The sequence below is a fragment of the Glycine max genome, chromosome 18 (assembly GCF_000004515.6).
Source record: "Glycine max cultivar Williams 82 chromosome 18, Glycine_max_v4.0, whole genome shotgun sequence".
Taxonomy (NCBI): Eukaryota; Viridiplantae; Streptophyta; class Magnoliopsida; order Fabales; family Fabaceae; genus Glycine; species Glycine max.
This window is the reverse complement of record NC_038254.2, coordinates 22,562,100-22,573,692: the sequence shown is the minus strand read 5'-3', so window position 1 is coordinate 22,573,692 and position 11,593 is coordinate 22,562,100. Positions and strand designations below refer to the sequence as shown.

Below are 11,593 nucleotides of genomic sequence, written 5' to 3'. Positions count from 1 at the left end.
ACGGCAGCCTTTAATCGAATGTGCAAACATGACTTTGATTTTTTATGTTCCCTTTTTATGTCTCTATATCCTTTATACCCTTTTTATATTTTCTCTTTTTGTGGTCGACAAGGGTGTTTCCCTTTGCTCCTACGTATTCCTCAATTTGGGATGAGAAAATCAGACCTACGTAGTTCTTTTTTATCAAGTAATTCTTTTTTACTTAAGTGGTGATTATTTTAAGGCGTTGGACCTTAAAAATGATCCATTTTACTTAGTGAGAAATTGAGATGACAAACTTCAAAAGCCTATTTTTGTGGACGAGCTTGACTAGGTGAATTGATTTTAGCCTTTAGTTTCACTTTAGTTATTAATCAATTCGATTAAGAATGAGAAATCCCAAAGAGAAAACGTCCGATTGATTTTCCGCTTTATTTTACTAAAAGATGTCTTTTTGATTATTATATTATTTTTTACCTCTTTTTGATTTCCAACGTGGTTACAGCACGACCGAACGGTCGGAATTTATTTTAACCGAAGTTAATGGATAATACAATTCAAACGTCCGGTGGAAATTTATTTTATTTTTAAGTTAAGCGAGAAATGACTTAAGTAAAGTGGCTTAAGCACGTCAACGGGGGATATAAAAAGTAAACAAAACGAGAATAAAAATGCACGAAACACAATGTGGACCACTACGGGTACATAGAATGAATCGAAAAGCTTGGTTCGAGGTACTTACCCGTTGAAGATCGAAGAACGATGAAGAACGAATGAAGAACGTCGAAGAACGGTTGAAACCTTTGCGAAATTCTTCACGGAAAACGTTACGGAAACGTTTCGGAAGCGCCTCGGCTTAGATTTTCTTCACGGAAACGATTTTTCCAAGCAAATTCGAAAGAGAGAGAAGTGCCTAAGGGGCTGAACCCCTTCCTTCTTGCCTTCCTCCCCTATTTATAGCAAAATAGGGGAGGTGGTTGCCGCCCAGCTCGCCCAGGCGAGCTCAGCTCGCCCAGGCGAGCAGGGTTGCTTCCTCCAGAAGCAACCGCCTTCTGGAGGAATATTCCAGAGGGCCCAAGTGGGCCTGGGTGCTATTTGCACCCCCATTTTTACTAAGTACACCCCCCTCTGCTGTTTTTTGGTGATTCTTTTTCCGTAAAGTTACGGAAACTTACGAATTTCGTAACGATACTTGTTTTCTTTCCGTAATGTTACGGAACCTTGCGGATTACATAATCATCCCCTTTTTGACTTACGGAATGTTACGGAACCTCACTTAATTATGCAACGATGCTTCCATTTGATTTCCGGTGTGTCACGGAAACTTACGGATTGTGCATCAATATTTTTTTGGTTTTTCGGCATGTCCTGGAATTTCACAAATTGCCTAATGATGGGTGCCAAGCACCTCACGAGGACCAAAGAATGGTCGCACGTCATCGAGCAAAGGTTCCCGGACGAAATTAGGGTATGACACATATAAAAGTCATCAAATATACCTCACCAGTCATGAAATAATTGGTAGCAATTGAGATAGTTAGGTTGCAGCTACATATCAATGTCATCACCACCCATATTTTCATCATTATCATTACCCAAACCAATATTGTTAGCCCCTGCTCCATATGCTCGGTCGGGTTGATAAAAGAAACCTTGCTTCTATCATCCATATTTTTCCATGCAGTTAGCATTGTAAGCTCATCGGATATAAAAGTATTTCGATCGAACTACAAAAATTAAGAGAAAAAAATTTGTTTGCTACAGAATTTACAACCCAATGGAATTGAGATTCCTTTCTTTTGCTATTTTTTTTAACATAATGGAATTTCGTTATGTTGGAAATTCGGCTCACAATGAAATTCATATTCCATTGTGTTGCAATTTTTGCAACCTAACGAAATCTGGGGGACCAATATCAACTATGTTTTTTACGGTTGTTCATATGGTCTAATGCTAGTATGAAATTTTTTAAGCCAATAAATTATTTATAATGCCAAGAGCGCTATACAGTAAGGTTGCTATTGGCACCCCAACAATTGCTCTTGGCACACCACATGCATGTATTAACTGTCCCCTTACTTCTTCCCCAGCCCCTACTCCTTCCCTTAAACATCCCCCAATCATAAAAAAAACACCCCTCATACCTACACCATTTCTTCTCCAACCCCTCTGTCTTCTCTTCTCCCTCAACCCTTGTGTTTTCCACTCCATTTCACCAACAAGTTTTCTTTGTGTATTTGTTTCCAAGTGAAACTGATACACAATGAAAATTTGTTTCCGATGCGTAATTGTTCCTAGTTAAACAACAAATTTTTTTTGTGTATCTATTTCCAATGAAACATATATACAATGGAAACAAGTTTTCACCATGTATACTTGTATTTTTTTTTAAGAAAATCTTAATGGAGTTAATTTTTAAATTTAATTATTTGAGTTTTATTAAAATAGTATGGCACACACCAGGTATTGTAGACCACGTGGAAATGTTGGTTCCAGGGGGGATGAGCCAGGTAATCACATGGTGATCAACGAGTGCCACTCATAGGTTCTGCTTATATAGGCAAAGAGCTTTGACAATTACAAAGGAGCGTGTGGCTACATTGGCTCAAGATGACGAGATAGTTCTCGTTGATACCATTGCTGATGTTGAGATTGATGATGATGAGTCATAGGATGATGCAGCATGAATAGAGTATGATCTTTGGATTGACGGGCCCCTTACCTAAGAGGTTTTGCAAACTACTCTATGATGGCATCCTATTCAAATCATATTGCTCACGACTATGGGAAGGATCAAATAAGCCACCACTAAAGAGTATCAATAATGCTTTGAATATTATTGACCTGCTGACCAATCCAGACGTTCTTAGGTATATTTAATTAGGAGTCAGGGTTGGCTCCATTGACACATGTATAGTTTAGCATGGTAAATAAAGCCATATTATATGCTTTTGTTGAGTGGTGGCACAACACTAGCTCAATTGTCATGTATCCTACACCTTGCCATTGTTGGGAAGCCCCACTACTAGAAAAAGCAGATTTAACATCAGCAGCTTAACATCGGTTTTGTTAAAAACCGATGTTAACGTAAATGCGGTGACATAATTGTAAATACTGTGTATCCATTAACATCGGTTCTTGGAAAACCGATGTTTACATTAATTAGTTAACATCAGTTTTCCAAGAATCGATGTTAACGTCACTTCGTTAACATCGGGTTTGCAGAAAACCGATGTTAACATAAGTTTGTTAACATCGGGTTTTACGAAAACCGATGTTAACGTATGATAAGTTAACATCGGTTTTTTTTAAAAAAAAAACCGATGTTGAACTTAGATTTTAAAAAATATCGTGAGCCCTATTTTGCTCGCGCTCTTTTCTTCTCCATCTAAGTTCTCGCGCTCTCTTTTTCTCCATCAAAGCTCTCTGTTCTTCGTCTACCTTGAAGTTCTTTGTTCCCCATCTTAGCATTGTTTCATCTAAGCTCAAGCATCGTTTTCGTCCCACTCAAGCATCGTCATAACTCTCTTCTTCTTCTCCTTTGCCACCTTACCTAGGTATGTTTCGTCTAGTCCTGTATAGATATTTGGTTGCATTCATCTATTGCACACTTAGTGAAGTAAACATGCCTAGGGTATCTCATACTTAATGCAATATCCCTTATCCTTAGTGTGTTCTTGTATAAGAGGTGCACCTCGTAGGACATTGGATAGTTGATCATGCGGATGCGATTAGGCTAAGATCTAGTAGGGACCTACTAGTCCAGATTAGTTTCTTCACAAAAAGGTAGAACTGGTTGCCTGGTATGTATCTGACTGAGTTTAAATCCACTTCTTTCTGTTGAGAATTCCATATTTTTGTGCATAAGACTTGGATTTGTGAATAACTGTATGAGCAGCAAACTGCATACTTAATGTTAATGTGCCCTAATACATTCTTCTCTAAAAAGAATATCACAAGCATATGCATTTTATTTTTATCCATAGGAATTGAACACGGTACCAGAAAGTTGACAACACTCGCATGCCATGCTCAATAAATTGAGCTAGACCGCCTTCCCTAGCATATGCATGCTTTACATCGTTGTTAATATATATTAATCAGTATTGTTCCTATTTCATGCATTGTATGTCTTGCAATGGTTTATTTTAGATTAAATTAAAAAGTCTTTATCATGAAAGAACTCTTTCATTTAATTACCTCAGTTGAATCAGTGATACTCTTTCTGAGTCACCAGAAGTTTACAATCAGAGTGTTTTCTCTAGGTATGGCTGTTAAATCTTTAAACCATGGCTACTTATATCCAATGCCCTGATTTTGATGGAGAAGTATGCTTTGACTGAGTGAGTTTGGGTTTTACCAATTTGCAAAAGTGAGGGTGGGTTTGGATATGTATCTGCATGCCCCCGAACCTACTTTGAAGTCATACTTGTATATGAAAGCATATCTAGGGAGAAATGAGATTTTAAGAAAAATGAATCTTAACCGAATTTTGTGAATGAATGATTCAGATTGAAACTAATGAAAACAATCTTAACTATACTTATATGACTGTGCTATCAAGGTTTACTCTTCTCACTTGATACTCTCTATCCGAAAAATGAAAACCATTATTCCATACCAAGACTAACACACTCAGTTGGCCTAAAAAACTAGTCCTACAACTGCCTAGCTCAAAGAAAAATCCACCTTCTCATTTCCAGTTTATATAAAAAACTACTTTTTGGTGTTGTGGGGTTTGTGTAAGGGTTTATAGGGTTCATGTATGGGGTTGTGGGTGTGGTTTGTCCTGTTGAGCCCAGTGCTTGAGGGGTTGTTGTTGCGTTTAGTGTAGGAAATAAATTTGTTGTGGCTAGAGTTGTAGGGTTTACTACAGGAATTGCATCCAACTTGGTACCAAATTCATAAAAGTAGTAATAAAGGAAAAGTGGTATAGAAGTAGGTTAGATACTCCAACTCATAGGAAAATTTCTGCAAACTATATAAGTTGATGAGACTCCAACTCCCACAGTTGATTCATCAATGAGATATCCTGCCATTTATTTGTATCAAATATTGGGCAACATAGAAAAGAGAATAAGGTTTTTTATTTAATGAATATTTTGTCATGCCTGAAAAGTAACTAATTACATTGAAATTGCTTAAAACCTTTATATCCTAGAGCACCCTAGCCATTTTATTTCTCAACTGTCAAACCTGTCATACTTCAAGTTCTCAAGGATTGGATCTACAGATAAAAAAGAAATTAAAAAATAAAAATAAAAGGCATATATTATTAATGCAGAAACTGTATAACAATTTTTATGTATCTCATTCTTGGCTATGCCTTTTTTTTTTTGCATATAATTGTAGGCATTGAAAAGTGTTGAGGAAACTGTTATAAGACTTGAAAAGTTGGTTCAAGAGTTGCATGTATGAAGCTCTAGTTTTGGAAAAGAGCATTTGAAAGCAGTTTGCTCTCACTTGGAGAAAATACGAAAACTTTGATAGAAGCTGAATTATTGGAAGCATCTTTTAGAGCAAAATCTGATTCTTTGCAAGAGGTACACCTTCCAACCCTCACCAACCTCATTGATCAATTCTTTGGAACCTTTTTTTTTATCAAAATATTTGAAATCTCAATGTGATTTTTTTTTCATTATGCATTTGGTTCATTAGATTATCAGCGTACTTTTACTGAAAATTGCTGCCATGTTTTACACTAACCAATTAATAGTTACAGCTTGAAGGGTTGGTATCTTGTGATAGAATTTAAGAAGCCATATGTACATTTTCTTTAAGAGGAAGTAAAATATTATGAAGGTACACTTGATGACCACATAACGCGGTCAATATAACAATTGCTAGCCATGTATTTTTGGTTCTAAAGTACTGCCGTTGTCCAGGATCTCAATGGCTTGTTTCAGCTAACATATGGTGTGTGACTCATTGTGTTTTTGTTTCTTAGTTTTGAAAAACTATTTTAAACAAAAACTAATTTTTAGTTAGTAGGAGTGAGGGAAGAAGATATATTAATTAGAATCACAATTCTTAGATTTTATTTGAAAATAGCAAAATGGTTTATTCTACATTTTGTCGCTTAAGTTAATCCTTAGGTTAGGATATGTTATTACTAACAGCTTACTATGGACACTAACACAACAAGTGACATGTTGAAGTTTGTCTCTCCCCTATCTGTCTTGTGTCCAAGTCAGTAGAACCAAAATGAAGTTTTTTCCCCTGGCTACTTCTCATATCCCGAAAATCAATACTTAGAGTTAGAGCAAAACACTTGGCATATACATTTTAGATATGATACACTTAAGAGAAAAAAGGAGTTTCTTTATTCCCTCCTACTATTTTATTTTTTAAAGCTTACCATATACATTTTTACATCTGCATCAATGTCCATCGTTGTAATTTTATTATTTATTTGAACCCTTTTTTCTTGCAATGCTTTAATTGCTGCTATTGCTAAATTTTCAGAAGCCTTTGCAGCCTCTATCTCCTTTTGAGCTGCAAGTAATCTACTTTCCATGGTACTTACTCCAGCCTTGGCTTGCTCTGCTTATACCTTTACTTTCTGTAGCTCTTCTCGAGCTGGTTGAGCAAGCAAGTTGGCTTGATTAGTCTCTTTAGCTATTAGTTGTAGTTTCTTGGGAAGCTCGGTCATTTTCTCATTAGCTTCTTTCTCCTTCATCTAAACTAAACCTATTTCTGATCTGGTCTTTTCCAATTCAGCTTCCAAAGATGCCATTGCAACGGAGGCTATTCCTTCTCTTTGCCTAATGGAGGCAAGATTTTCTTTTTGCTGCTCAAGTTCCAATTTTAATGATGTAGCAACTACCTTGAAGATACTAATCTCAACAGTTGCTTTCTCTATGTTAAGATCTACTTCCTCAAGTTCCTTTCCTGCTGATGCCACTGCTTCTCCTATGTCAGTGTGTGTCTTTATCTATGGTTCTTTTGGGCCTCCTTGTTGCTTTAACTTTGATTCCATATAAGCAGTTAATTCAGCTTTTAAATCAATCAGCAAAGTAGAGGCTATTTCCAATTTAGATTTGAGTTCCTTTGCAAATGAAATTTGCTGGTTGAGTCTCTGGAGCTCTTCTTCTGCCTGTTTAAGTTCCTTTTCCCAATTAAGAGAATCTTGATCTCTTGCCATGACTGCTCCTATTCTTTGTTCCTCTGCTTCCAAATGCGCAGCATGTGTAGTCTCCAATGACTCTTTTGTAGCAATTAGTTCAACAATTAAATCTTCAACAGACTTCTTTACTTCCTTTGATGCAGTAACAACCTCTTCACCTTTCTTAATAGCTACATCTCTATCAGTCACTAAGGAAGCATATTCTTTGTGCAATGGTTCCAGCTCCTCTTTCATAACTATTAAATCTGAAACAACTGTTGTATATCTGGCTTTGGCTACCTCAAGTTGTGCCTTGGCTGCAACACTTGATTCGTATGCAGCTTTGCTAATACTTTATGTTATCATACTTGTTAATTAAGATATAGTTAGTTTATCTCTAATAAATTATCATCCAGTTTATACTTATAACCAAATGCTTCCTTTTTAGTTTCATTTTTTTATCTTCTTTAAATTATATAGGCCACGCCTAGGGAAAAGATGGTTTGCTTGTCTAAGATCATAAGATATATATTATAAGCAGAAAATGAAGTAAAGGAAAATACAACACCAAAATATTCACTTCTATTGGAACTATTAGAATGACATGCAGTTCATGATAGGTGTTAGTATTTAGGAAGTAGCATCCATTTACTCTTTATCAAGAAAACAATCCTCACTTAGTCTATTAAGAATCTATATATATATAGATGCTCTGAAAAGGCACTACACCCACAAGCAATATCAATCAAGCTATTCCCTCCTAACTCCCTCCAAATTCAGCAAGAACCATTCATAAATGTATACATGTTGTGATATCATACACATATTACTAAACCGAATACACATCAGAAAAGTATAATAGTAACAACCAAAAAACTGCATTAAGTTCTATTAGGCTTTAACATATTTGTAGTGTTTCTTAAGCTATTCAAACATTAAAAAAGATAACAAATTTAGATGATCTTGTAAGTAGGCACAACTACACAAGTGATCCCCATGTTGCAGTACAGCCAATGAAACAAAAATAGATTTTACAAATATGCACTTCCTTCTACAAAAGCTAATAATCTTAAAAATCTAGCAACTATATCTCCATGACCTTCCTTATTCCTGTCTAAAGCGAATGAAAAACTAAAGATAAGATAAATGAAAATAAGAGGGACAAAATTGAGAAACAAGAAAAAAATAACAGAACTCAACAATTAAATAACTATCAACTCTAAAAGAAACCAAAAAGAACTGCATAATTGTGCTAAGCTCATTCAAGATAGTGGTAGGCATAGAACAAACACAGACCAAAAACACTTGCAGGATATAAAACTTGAATTTAAATGTGATAAGCTCAAAAACAGTCAGGGACAAACAATAAGCACACAAAACTCAGAGCAAAATATCATAGTAGAACACAAGGAAAATAGAACACAAGATCATTAAAATAGCCACTAAAATGCCAAATAGCAAAGGAATTGAACGAAACAAAATAGAAGAAATTCAGAATCACTAGCCAAAGCCCCTTCAAGATCCCAAACTTGATAAATCCAGTAACCACAACCAAAGAGCAAAATATCATAGCAGTAACCTTAGTGCAGAAACAAAAATCAACAAGAAATAGCCACATGCAGGAACAGTACCCTTAGAGCAAATAAAAACTTTCAAGGTTTTTGTACAACTCTCCCTCACAGTGGATTTCTTTTTTGGTGGGGATGGGGTGGAGATAATGTATATTTAGTAATATACACAACATAGCAATTCGATGATACGTGGGTAGCTAGGTTAGAGTAAGATTCATAATTTTTTTTAGGAAACGATTATTTCAAGTTTTCTTGACTTCTTTTAGAGTGCTAACACATGGTTTCACATAAGAGTCTTTCTTGGTCTGCCACTGTACCTCTACCTTTTTGAATGGGTTTCTATAGTCTTCTTCTCTCATGTCCTAATCATATTTACCTTTTTTTCCTCAATAGGCGCCACTAACATTCTCTCTAATATATTCATTCCTTATTGATCTTATCTTTTCCTGTATGACATCCCATCTTAGTTATGATCTATTATTCTGTGCAGAAGTTTTGTACACTACCATCTAGTCATTTGTTGGCACATCAAAAGATATTGATTATGACTACAATTACATGAGAGGTCATACTCTTTTGGTGAAATGGCAGCACATCATAGGATGATAGTGTAATAAAGTTTTTAATAAGCAGTGGATCAAAATTAAAGCAAGATTAAAGATTTATTACCCTGCTTTCAAGAGGATCAAAGGAGTAAGTTAATACAATGATGCAGTTATTAGGACCTCCCTATTTGGTTCACATGGTCAATAAATATTCCCTTTGTTTAGTAAGCAATAATTTTTTTTTCTTCATTATAATGTTTCTCTAGATAAGAAAATCCTTGTTTATCCCCAAAAGCAACTATAAATTCCCAACAATACCCCATAGCAATTATCCACTTGAAATTCTGTAACAGGAATAGCCTTTTCAATCCTACAATTCTGTAACAGATCATTTATATTAATTCTAAAATGTGTCATAGTCCAAGTAAAAGCCTTTACCCTTTTGAGAAGTTAAACTTTCCAGGACTTAGATATTGAAAGGTTTTGAACAGTGGGATTTTGAATCAGAAAATGGAAAAGAAAAAAAAGATGTACTAGAATAAGAAGGTTGAAGCAATGACATAACAAGGTTGCTGAATTACAAAAGTGGAACATAACGCTAGAGTTTTTGGTTAGGAGTTTCTTCCTTCCTATCTTTTAAGGGAAGAGTTGTTTTCTTGACTTCTTTTAGAGTGCTAACACATGGTTTATCTGGGTTGGTTTACCTGGGTGTGGTCTTACGTATCTGTGTTGCTACTGCTATCAACTACTAGTTGAAACCATGGATACGTGTAGTCCCAAACTATTGTCTTCCTTATTTCCTGAAGCTTACGATATTCAAGTTCATTAGTTAGCACCTTATGTCCCAAACTGCTGTTGATATACTCATGATGATTATGATGATTGTTTTTTGCATTTGCTACATGGCCTGTGATGTCCACAGTTTTTTATCTAGAAGTTACTTATCTACTATTCTTAACAGCTTTTGGCAGCTAGTGCCTTGGAGGAAAGAAACAAATTTCAAAAAAAATTGCTACCGGAGACAATATCTAACGACACCAACATTTGGGATATTCTGCTTCTAGAAGGTTTGCGCCACCACATCCTTACTTCGGAGTGTTTTTGCTTGCTTATTATGCCTTCTTCGTTCTGCCTTGATTGGTTATTCTGCATGCTATGTTTTTGTTGTTTCTTCTATGTATATTGTTGTTGCATATTGTTCTTGTCAATTATTGTTGAAACCTCCCAAGATTAAGTTTATGGTTCAGACTAGGAAGACAAACTTGAATAGCAGCTAGAACCAATAACTTCTAAAACCAGTAAAGCAAATAAAAAGGAAAGACATGGCAGTACATCAACACAATACAATAAAAAATCCATGATTTTTCCACTTCTAGTCCAACCTATAGCTTACCTATAGCTACACACACATCCCCTCCTCTCTTAAAAACCAGAAAGACCTACCACACATATTAAACTACAAACTCACTGATCACAATTGACAACCTGTGTCATAAAAAAAACGATCTCTCTTTATCTCACACACAAACACAAAAATACTCAAACATACACACACACACACACAACTCACTCACTCACACAACACCACCAAAGTTTATTTTCTTCCTCTCCATGCAATCGTGGAGGGAGGCGAGGATCTCCACCACCATCACCACCACCACCACCATCAGAACAGCAAAAAGCTTCCGCCAAAGCGCACCTCAACCAAGGACCAACACACGAAGGTGGACGGGCGCGGGCGGCGCATTCGAATGCCGACCCTCTGCGCTACCCGCGTCTTCCAGCTCAACCGCGAGTTGGGCCACAAGTCAGACGACAAAACCATTGAGTGGCTCCTCCAGCAGGTGGAGCCTGCTATGATCGCCACCATTGGCACCGACACCTTCACCTCCCTGAACATCTCTATACACAGTTCCGGCTCCTCCATGTTTGTCCCCTCCCAGCTCCGACCCTCCTACTTCAACCCCAATTTCTCCCTCCAACAACATCAACGAAGAACCTTCTTCCCCGACATAGCCTTTTCCTCTGACAATACCAATAACAACACATCAACACTTCTCAATTTCCAATCCAACACCCTCAACACCACCATGCTGCAACAGCAGGCCAAGCCGAAGCTTAGCGATGGCGGCGTGCCATCTTCCTTACATTTCAGACACCATTGTCTAATTTAAGGCTGTAAGATAAACATAGTTTTAGCATAATCTGTTTAAGCACTACCTATAAAAACAAGACACCAATTATAAAACACTTACCTAGTTGTTTCCAAAACCTAGCATAATACTTCTCTACTCCTTCTCAAGGTTTCCAAGAGAACTAAATCACAAGTATAACAACAGTATTAAATCACATTATTGAAAAATTAAGGAATGAGGCAGGTTGGCAATAAAACT

General features: G+C 36.4%; 1 pseudogene; it reads right to left on the bottom strand.

Moving 5' to 3' along the window:
- Positions 1 to 1,527: 1,527 nt before the first annotated feature.
- On the bottom strand, positions 1,528 to 10,867 carry LOC102670385 (protein WEAK CHLOROPLAST MOVEMENT UNDER BLUE LIGHT 1-like; annotated as a pseudogene).
- Between the last annotated feature and the right edge of the window lie 726 nt (positions 10,868 to 11,593).